At 39.9% G+C, this 10,610-nt stretch overlaps 1 long non-coding RNA gene across 1 annotated transcript; it reads left to right on the top strand.

The window, feature by feature from the left end:
- The first annotated feature begins 218 nt into the window (after positions 1-218).
- LOC144455589 (uncharacterized) lies at positions 219-8,315 on the top strand. Its single transcript, XR_013484302.1, has 2 exons — positions 219-301; positions 8,141-8,315. It is a non-coding gene; the product is annotated as an uncharacterized LOC144455589 (long non-coding RNA).
- Positions 8,316-10,610: the final 2,295 nt, after the last annotated feature.

Here is a 10,610-nt window from a genome sequence, read left to right as displayed (position 1 = left end):
TTGTTCCTACATTGACTGCTCCCCAATTTTTTTTTAAATTCTTGCCTTTTTTATAGTTTTTATAGCTCATGCCTCACTGTCAGCTGTCAATTCCCTGTGTTTTTAGTGTATTTGTATTATGCTTGCTTATAGCAGCCCATTCTGATTTACTCCTAATTTTCGTTGGCCCAAGAAACCAGATGACTGACCTTGATTGAATTTTTGGTAAATTAGGATGTGAAGAGGAAGTAAAGTACATGGACTTTGAGCTATCAAACAGATGGCTTCTCTTTCTGTTTCCTGAATCCTGTCTCCATTCCAGGTAATCAAGGGTGCTGGGTGGCTGAGATATGTAGAGGGGAGGCATTAATATTCTAGTAGCTACGCTTTAAAATACAGTGTGCTGAACATTTATTATTTAAAGACATTTGTAACATTTCTGTGCCATGTATGGAAGGTGAGATGTTCTCTTGTGTCCACTGATGAAAATTAGTATTTGCTGCCAGGAGTGAAATTGAGGAAAAGTAGACATAATCACCTTTATATGACACTATAGTTTGGCAAGAGCTTGACTTTGTTTTGAGCCTTATGACAAGACTCTGAAGGTATAGTCAAGTGATCTGCACATTTAATAGATGAGAGAATTGAAGCTTCTAATTGGATTGAGAGATCTAATGGTAGGTATGGAATCAGAGACCATCAGCACTAGAAAGGACCCTAGGGATGATTTAGTTCAGTCCTCTAAGTTTACATGTGAAAACACCGAGGCATAGAGAGTGACCTGACCAAAGTCATGTAGCTAAAATAAGGGGTAGAGTCAATTCTCTTGACTTGATCTCAGCTCTTCTGACTCCAAATCTTATTATTGAAGCAGTTTGGTTTAAAGAAAGGGTGGGGGATCTGGAGTAGGGGGGTCTGGATTCAAATTCTAGGTCTATTTAAACCAACATTTGTTGAATAACTATTATTGAAAGGCACAAGTACTAGACGTAGAATAATTGAGACAAAAAGGGAAAAGATTCTGGCCTTGTGCATGACCTGTGTATTTTTTAGAGGTGGGATCCAGCCATTTCTTAAGTTTCTACCATGTGCCAGGTGTTATGCTAGTTCCTAGGGTTATGGAGTTTATGTTGTATTGAGGGAGAGAGAAAGGGAAGGAAACAAGCAATTATTAAGCACCTACTATGTACTATGAGCACTAATGTGCTCAGCGTTTTACACATATTCTCTTCTTTTGAGCTTCAAAACAACCCTGAAAAGTAGGTGCTATTATTGCCCATTTTGTAATTGAGGAAACTGAGGCAGACAGAGGTTGAATGACTTGCCCAGGGTCACACAGCAAGTGTCTGAGGCTAAATTTGAACTCACATCTTTTCTTTTTCTTTTTTCGGTGAGGCAATTGGGGTTAAGTGACTTGCCCAGGATCATACAGCTACTGCGTGTTAAATGTCTGAGGCTGGATTTGAACTCAGGTCCACCTGACTCTAAGCCAGAGCTCTATTAATCTAGCTGCCCCTGAACTCACATCTTCTTGACTCCAGGCCTACCTCTCTTATCCACTGTACCTCTTAGGATACGACATGTATGGATATAAGCATATGCAGAAGAAATACAGCATGATTTTTTTTTTTTGGCGGGGGTTACTAGTAGCTGGATGAAATTAAGGAAAGGTCTTATATTTGAGCTGAATTTTTGAGAAAACTGAGGATTTCTAAAAGGGGAAGGTGAGGAAGGGTATGCACATTACGAAAGGTGCAGTGCATAGCAACTTATGGACTTAGCAAATAACAGGCATGAGGATTTCTTTATAAATGAATGGTAAAGCATTTATTGAGTGGTATGGATACAAATAGAACATAGTTCCTGCTGTCAAGGAGTGCACATCCTTATTTGAAAAGACATGTATAGGAGAGACACATGGCAAGGCCTCAGACTTCTTAGAATTTATTGGGTTATCTTCCCCACAGGAGCAGTCCAACATCATTAGGAAGGTGGCATTGGGTCTAAGGGTCTGAACAGAGAAGGGGTTCTGGATTCCTCCCAGCAAAAGGGGGAAGGAGAGGAAAAGAGGAAGGGGGCATTGGCAGGGAGTGGGTAGGCAGTTTCACATAGCCTGAGCTCTATATGGGGCCTCATGGCCCTAGGAGAAAGGGGAATCTGGCTTGGTATGAGCTGAACTTGGGAACCTCTAGACCTAACCCCCCTTTGCATCTAAGAGGGGGAAGTGAAATTTAAACAAAGAAAAATATAAAATTATATACAGAATTCAATTCAATTGGTGATTTTAACTACCCTACTTATCCCCTTCTGAACTTCCTTCTGCTCTCCTGTGAATTTTTTCAAAAATGTTCCATTGATGCTTTTTAAAAAATTACTATTACTCTTTCCCTTTTTTCCTAAATTGCTTCTATAATTTCTCTAACTCCCTCCTACAGAGCAGCTAGGTGGCATAGTCAATGGAGTGAATAGAAGATTCTTCTTCCTGAGTTCCAATTTGGCCTCAGACACTTACTATCTGTGTGACCCTGGGCAAGTTACTTTACCCTTTTTGCCCCAGTTTCCTCATCTGTAAAATGAGCTGAAGAAGGAAATGGCAAACCACTCCAGTATCTATGCCAAGAAAACCCCAACAAAGAGCGAGATGTCACTGAAAGCAACTGAACAACAGAACAGAATTCAAATGAAGTTATGTACGTATATGTGACCATCCATTGGGAACTGGTTTGTGCTTGAATGCAGACCCATTATGAGAGTATGGAAACAATTTGATGACAGATTGAGAAACTCCAAGAACATGTTGTGTTTAGTTAGATGCAGAGTTTGATGTTATCACTACAAGAACACCAAGATCATTATGTGCATGTGCATGATGGCTTCAAATCCCTGCAAAAACAAACCTACAATACTTTACATACACATATGCTTATTGTCACAGAGGGAAAAATATATTGTGACATCATCGAGTAATTATTTACTACTTAAGGTGCCAGTGAAGAATTTTTAGTGCAAATCTTTTGGATTATTGTCACAAACTTGCAAAGGGCTCATAAATCACCAAATGGGAACCACTTCTTACAGGGTAAGAAAAAAAAACGCTTTAGAGGGTAAAATCAGGTTGAGGGGATAGAAGTCACATTTAGATTTGACTTAAAAAAAACCTTCCTAACAATAAGTGCTATTCCAAAGTGAACGGGGCTTCCTTTGAGGGGGGGGTGTGGATTCCCTAGAACCTAGCAGAGACTAGATGCCCACTTGTCAGCTAAGTTATAGTGGAGCAGGCCCTTTATAGTTATGGATTGGCATAGATGGCTGCTTAGGAGCCTTCCAAATCTCCAAATAAAGGGACCTTAAAGGCCATTGAATCCCACTACTCATTTGTAGCTCAGGAACCTGAAGATGAGAAAGGTTAATTGACTTGCCCAAGCTAGTAAATGTCTGAGGCAAGATTTGAACTCAGGTCTTTCTGACTCCAGGGGTAGTTAGAGGGCTTAGCGGATAGAATGCTGGGCCTGGGGTCAGGAAGACTGGAGTTCCAATAGGGCCTCAAACACTCACTATCTGTGTAACCCTGGGCAAGTTGCTTCACTTCTGTTTACCTCAATACCCTGGAGAAGGAAATGGCAAACCACCCCTCTGTCTTTGCCAGGAAAACCCCATGGACAGTATTGGAATGGTGTGGTCTGCAACAATTTCTGACTCCAAGTCCTGTGCTACTGATGAAAGAACGCTTGATTTAGAGCCATATTACCAGGTTTCCAGTCCTTGTGATGAGGATGAGATCTAGACCCCAAAAAGGAAAAACCCTGGACTTTCCTACATGGCCAAATCTCTGGCAGTCCCCTGAGGCTATAATCCCATCAACTGGCCTTTCATTGTGCCCAATCTCCCAATTCTCCATTACCCTTAACCTAGCCTAGCCCTCCATTGTCTTACCTTCCCACCCTTAATCCTATCAAGGCTCCATTCTCCCTTGGCCATGTGGTCCAGGTCCCAGTTCTATTGCCTCACAGTCCCCTCAGATTACTTGGCCACTCCTAGATCCCTCCCAGTTTCTGTATATAAGGTCCATCCTGTCTCCATTAAGGTACTCAGATTTTTATAATCTAGCCACTGCTCAAATTCTTACGATGTAGCCAATAGCTCACTAATGTTCAGACTCCTTAAGAGTCTGCCCAACATGGAGGATGTTCTATCTTTGCCTGAAAGAAGGCTTGGGTTGAATTCTTTTGGACAGGAACCATATGTTGTGATTTTGGGGTTCTAGCGCCCCTAAACCTCAACACTTGCATAACCATTTTCTTCTCTGACCTGGAGTAAGTCTCGTTAGTATTGTGGGCCTCAGTTTCTCCTCCATAAAATAAGAGGATTGGACTAGATAACCTCTCAGGGCCCTCCTCTCCAAATCAATGATTTATGTATGACCTTGATAGGTTATTGGTTTTGTCCTCATATTTGTTTAATTTACTTTTCAGAAAACATAATCAGTTTCTGTTTGGGGAAGATCATTTATGTAAAGTGGCATGATTCTAAAACCAACCAGGTTTCAGATATGTTATATCAGTTGGCTAGAAACCTAAGCGATGTCAGTAGTGCCAGTGAGCTGTTGGCATGATGGTGTTTTTCCAGTGAGGTTAGAATTTCCCAGAGAATGTTCCACAGCCAGAACAGTGAGGTATAATGGGCTGTCTCGTAGGATAGGGTGGTATAATGGTAAAGAGCTGAGCAGTTCAAACTTAGGTTCTTTCACTTACTGCTTGTGAGACCTTTAAAAAGCCCATCTTTGGGCTGTCTTTTCCTCATCTGTAAAAGGAGGGCCTAATATTCTAATTTCTTCCTTTTAAGGAAGTCTATTGTTCTTTGGGACACAATTAAGTTTACGTGTTCTTGTGGCGAGTCAATATGCAAATACAAACTCATTTATTTTGGCAAAGAAGAACTTTAGTTAAGGTGAGGCAGGTGTAATAGAAAGAGGACCTTAGTTGAAAGCCTGGCCCTGCTACTCAACAGCCTTGTGATCTTGGGCAAATCACATTTCCCAACTGGGCCTATTTCTCCATCTGTAAAATGAAGGGGCTGGACTAATGATCTTTAAGGTTGCTTTTGGCTCTGTGATCCTGTGTATCTTTAACAGGACGTGAAGATTCTCAAAAGGGGATATAGGGACATGAGGCATCTGAAATGATTATTAATAACCAATGATTTAGGGGTATCTAGAGTTCCCCCTTTTTCTATAGTCCTCATTTCAAAGTTTAGTCTCATCTGTATACAAAATGGTGGTGTGGGTGTGAGGTCCACATATTCTCTGACATTCTGGTGAGATGAGCACAGCCCAGGTCTGCTGAGAGACTTTAATACACGGTGTCTTTCCCAATCAATCAATCAGTCACTCAACAAACATTTATTTAAAATGTGATTAATAATTTTAAACTACTTAACAGGTAAACTGAATTGTAACAACTCATACTTCTAGATTATTATTATTTTTTTTTTAGGCAATTGGGGTTAAGTGACTTGCCCACGGTCATACAGCTAGTAAGTGTTTGGTATTTGGTCTAAGTTCAGATTTGAACTCAGGTCCTCTGGACTTCAAGGCCAGTGCTGCCCCCACTGTGCCACCTAGCTGCCCCATATTTCTAGATTATTTTAAGGTTTATAAGTAGCATTCCTTATAAAAGCCTATGAAGGAAATGGAAATATCATTCTCTCCTTTTTTATAGCTAAGGAAACAGGACAGAGGGTTGGTGTGACTTCCCCAGGGTTAAATAGATAATTCCAGCTGGGACCTGGATTCAGATTTGATGCCAAGGTCTGTAGTCTGCTCTCCCATGCTATATTTGAGGTATATAGAGAGGAAGAGATGGATTAAAGATAAAGCAGAAAGTTAGTGGCAGAGCCAGAGCTAGAACCCAGGCCTCTTAACCTGAAGTTCTGACTCTTTCTAGCATAGGAGGGGCTAGAGAGAAGGGGATTAATTCCTGGAGAGAAGGGGCTAGAGGTAAGAGTGGGAGGAGAGAAGCAGTTAAGCTGCAGAGGGAGAACACCCTTATAAGGTGAGCTGCCCTTTGTTTCCAGGGAAGAATCTACATGCTCATTTTTTTTTTCTGTACTCAGTCTCCAAAGTTTTTCTTTTAAAAAAATTGTTAGGGGTGGCTAGGTGGTGAAGTGGATAGAGCACCGGCCCTGTAGTCAGGAGGACCTGGGTTTAAATCTGGCCTCAGACATTTACTAGCTATGTGACCCTGGGCAAGTCACTTAGCCCTGATTGCCTAAAAAAAGAAAATTGGTTTGTTAAAGAAAAATTATTCTGCATTTGACGAACACAAATATTTCCACTGACAAAGAAGTATGGAAAAAGACAATACATAAAACTGCAAATCTATGTTTTAGACAGGTAAAAACAGTATATACCAAATCCTAGATGTTAGTCCCAAAGCTGTCTCTCTTATCTGTGTTTCCTTCTGAACCTCCTTCTATTCTCTTCTGAGCATTAAAAAGAAATGTTTCATTGTGTTCCTTACTTTTTTTTTGCATCACTATTACTATCCCTCCTCTCTCCCAGCACCATGTACTTGTCACATTTTTTTGCGGAGTTGTTCATTTCTGTTTTAGTTGTGTCCAACTCATTGTGACCCCACTTGGGGTTTTCTTGGCAAAGATACTGGAATGGTTTGCCATTTCCTTCTTCAGCTCATTTTACAGATGAGGAAACTGAGGCAAACAGGGTGAAGTGACTTGACCAGGGTCAAATAGTTAGTAAGTGTCTGAGGCCAGGTTTGAACTTAGGAAGATGAGTCTTCCTGATTTCAGGCACAGCACTCCATCCACCATACTACCTACCTGCAACAAAATTCATAGGTTGGCTAAATCTGAAAATGTATGCCTTATTTTACACCTATAGTCCATCACTTCTCTGTCAAGAGGTGATAAGCATTCTTCATCTTAGTTCCTCTAGAGCAGAGGTGTCAAACATAGCCAGTGGGCTGCATGTGACCCTGATATGCCTAAAAAACCTGGGAAATTTTAAATTGGGAAATATTTAACAAAATAAATAAGAATGCAATATAACATAGATAATGTATTTCAAAGCTAAGAAAGCTAAGAAAATATGAAGCCTGTAGGGATCCTTATGTACAGATTAGTGGCCACCATTTCTATTTGAGTCTGACTGACACCACTGCTTTAGAAATATGGCAGTTCATTGCACTGATTAGCATTCTTAAATCTTTCAAAGTCATTTTTCTTTTAAAATACTGTAAGTTATTTATGTACCATAATTTGTTCAACCGTTTTCTCAACCGATGGGCACCTCTATAGTTTCCAGTTCTTGGTTATGGCAAAAGGCAATGCAGTGAATTTTTTTATGCAGATAGGTCTTTTCTAAACTCTTTCATCGCATTGGGGTATAGGGTTAGTATTGACTGGACTAAAGGTATGCTTTGTTTGGTGACTTAATAGGTATAGCTTCAAGTTGCTTTCAGAATTGCTGTACTAATGGGGCAGCTAAGTGGCTCAGCAGGTAGAGCACTGGCCCTGAAGTCAGGGGGACCTGAGTTCAAATCTGGCCTCAGACCAAACACTTGACACTTACTAGCTGTGTGACCCTGGGCAAGTCACTTAACCCCAATTGCCTAAAAGCAAAAACAAACAAAAAAACACAACAGAATTGCTGTACCAATTCACAACTCTACCTGATTTCTTACATCCCCTTCAACAATGATCATTTTCCTTTTTTGTCATCTTTGCTAATCTGGGTGTGAAATGGAGCTTTAGAGATGTTTAATTTACATTTCTTTTATTATTAATGATTTGGAGTATTTTTTCATATGGTTGTTGACAGTTTGCCTTTCTTTTGAGAACTGCCTGTTCATATCCTTTGACCATTTATCTATTGAGGAATGACTCTTGGTTTTACTTATTTATATCAGTTCTATATCAAACCTTTATTAGAGAAACTTGCAAAGATTTTTTCCCGCTGTTAATTGTTTCCTTTTCAATTTTGCTTATGCCACTTCTTTTCACATTTTGTAATAAACACTGTCCATTTTATGCCCTATGATTCTCTCCATCCTTTGTTTGGTCAATACGTTTTCCCCTGTCCGTATGTGTAAAAGATGCCCCCTTCCCAGTTCCTCTAATTAATGATGTGACCTTTTTTATCTAGGTCCTGTCTCTATGTGGAGCTTATTGTGACATATGATGTGAAGTTTTGATCCAGACCAGGGGTGCCTAACCATTTTTGTGTCATGGACCTCTTTGGAAGTCTGGGTGAAGTCTCTATACCCTTTCTCAGAATAATGCTTTTAAATGTCTAAAATAAAGTATTACAGGATTGCAAATGAAGCAAATTAAATTGATAAATTATAGTCATCAAAATGTTATAAAGTGCTTTGTAAACTTCTAAGTCCTGTATAAATGCTAACTATGGTTATAGTAATAATAGAAGAAAATGTAAGATGCTGGAAAACAGGTAAAAGAGAGATAGTTTAATAATCATAAGACTCCCTGAAAATCATGAACAAACAAAAATATGGATACCACATTTCTAGAAATAATAAATAAAATATCTGAATCTATTAGAATGAGAGGGCAAAGTAAAAACAGAAAGAATATACCAATCAAAAGAAAAAAATAAAAATTTCCAGGAATGTCATAGCCAAAATCCAGAGCTTCTAGATCAAAGGGGAAAAAAAAATACTGTATACAGTTAGAACAAAACCTTGAAGTGACTAATATAGAGAAAATCCTATGATATTCAAAAAGGCAAAAGATAAAGGCGCAGAACCAGAATAACACCCCATAGGAGACAATATAATTCTGCAGAGGGAAAAATGGGTATTTAATAAAATGGAATACTTTCAAGCATTCTAGATAAAAAAAGACCCCAACTGAGTAGAAATTTTGAATTGCACATATAAGAATCAAGATGAACCTAGAATGCATTTGACTAATGGAAATGTCTAAACAATGATGAATTACATTCTAATTAGGAAATCATAGATTTAGGAGTAGAAGGGACCTTAGGGGCCACGTACTCCAGTCCCTTCATTTTACAGATGAGAAAACAGACTCAGAGTAGTTAAATGACTTGCTTAGGGTCACACAACTAATAAGTGTCAGAAATAGAATTTGAATCCAAGACTTTCTGACTCTAAGTCCAGAACTTTAAAAAACTGTCTCATTTTATAATGTATCTGTTACGTTCCAGGCACTGTGCTAGGTCCTGGGGATAGAAAAACACAAATGAAAACAGCCTTTAATCTCAAGGATCTTATATTGGAGAGATAGGTAGTAAAAGGAGGGGAAAAGGGGATGATGTATAGATTTAGGGTTAGGAATACAACATATATACTAAGAAACACAAAGTAATGTCTGGGGAGTCTGGTGGGAGAGGAAGGGCTAACAATGCACAGGGAAGGGGCAGCTGTCCTGACTCTAGGCAACCTGCATGACCTTGGGTAAATCACTTCCCTTCTCTTGGCTTCAGAGTCCCTCTAGATTAGCTCTTTCATTTTATAGCTTAGAGGAACCCACAGAGTCAGGAGTACCTCACTAGTCCCATTTTTGTACGTAGTCATATGGTCCTAGACTGGATTGTTAGGAGAGTCTACCATTAATTAGCAGGTTCTGGCTCCCCTTTCTCACATTCATTGGCACATTAAAACCTCACCAAAGCATCCCAGAGACAAGCTTACTTTTTGACTCTAGTCTAGAACTTTCCCCAAAGGGAGAATGGTTAAAGAGTATTTGTTCAAGGTACAGTATCAATTGGGCAGAGGACAGGTCATTTATTACTGCAAAGAAAGTAATGATAACCATAAAAAGAATCATGGCATACAGCAACAGAATGATTAGAATGGAATTCTGTAATGACTTATAACTATTAGTATAATGAGCTGGGAGGGGGATATTTAAGCCTTGTTGGGGCATAAATCAGTTTGCAAGGCCTTTTCCAAATATCCCTTTCACTATCTGAATACTTCACTGGTGTAAACCTGCCAGTTAAGCAGACAAACCAGATCAGTCCATTTTTTTTTGATGGTTATTTTCTCCAATGCAGATGCTTCTCCTGCTGTCAGCCAGTGATGCCTGGGTGAATGTCACTGCTAATGTCAGCTGGTGGGGATGCTGCTGCTGCTGCAACTGCAGGCTTCCAGACCTTTCAAAACCCACAAAGTCACCTAAGGAAATGCTAACAGAAAATAGAGGTGGCCCTATTCCGGGCATAGGTTTACCTAGGCAGGACATGTGTTCATGGCCACATGGAGCGAGGGAGAAGATAAAGCTCCCAGCTTTACCCTGCCAGACTCTTTGAATGCAGGTCAGAATAGTCCTTGATGCTTAGAGGATAGAAAAGAAGAGAGAAGTGGAGGGGCAGACAGGTCATTCTTTTTGTATGTCCATTGAGTTTCAGATCAGCAGCCAACCAGGGGATTTCCCATCATCACAACCTACAGTAGAGCCCTCAAGCTTGTATGTGGTTGCTTGGAACCAGGATAGCGTTTGGACATACTCCACAGGGAGAGAGGGAAGAATCTTACTACGTAGATAAGGAAAATAAGGTTCTTTTCTGATCTAACGTTCTATGTACCGACCTGACAAAGACTGGGGGAATCGAATTCACTTGTCTAGAT

The sequence above is a fragment of the Phascolarctos cinereus genome, unplaced genomic scaffold (genome assembly GCF_003287225.1).
Source record: "Phascolarctos cinereus isolate Bilbo 61053 unplaced genomic scaffold, phaCin_HiC Scaffold_2;HRSCAF=192, whole genome shotgun sequence".
Taxonomy (NCBI): domain Eukaryota; kingdom Metazoa; phylum Chordata; class Mammalia; order Diprotodontia; family Phascolarctidae; genus Phascolarctos; species Phascolarctos cinereus.
Note: the sequence above shows the minus strand (reverse complement) of the source record. Positions and strands in the feature narration are given on the sequence as shown.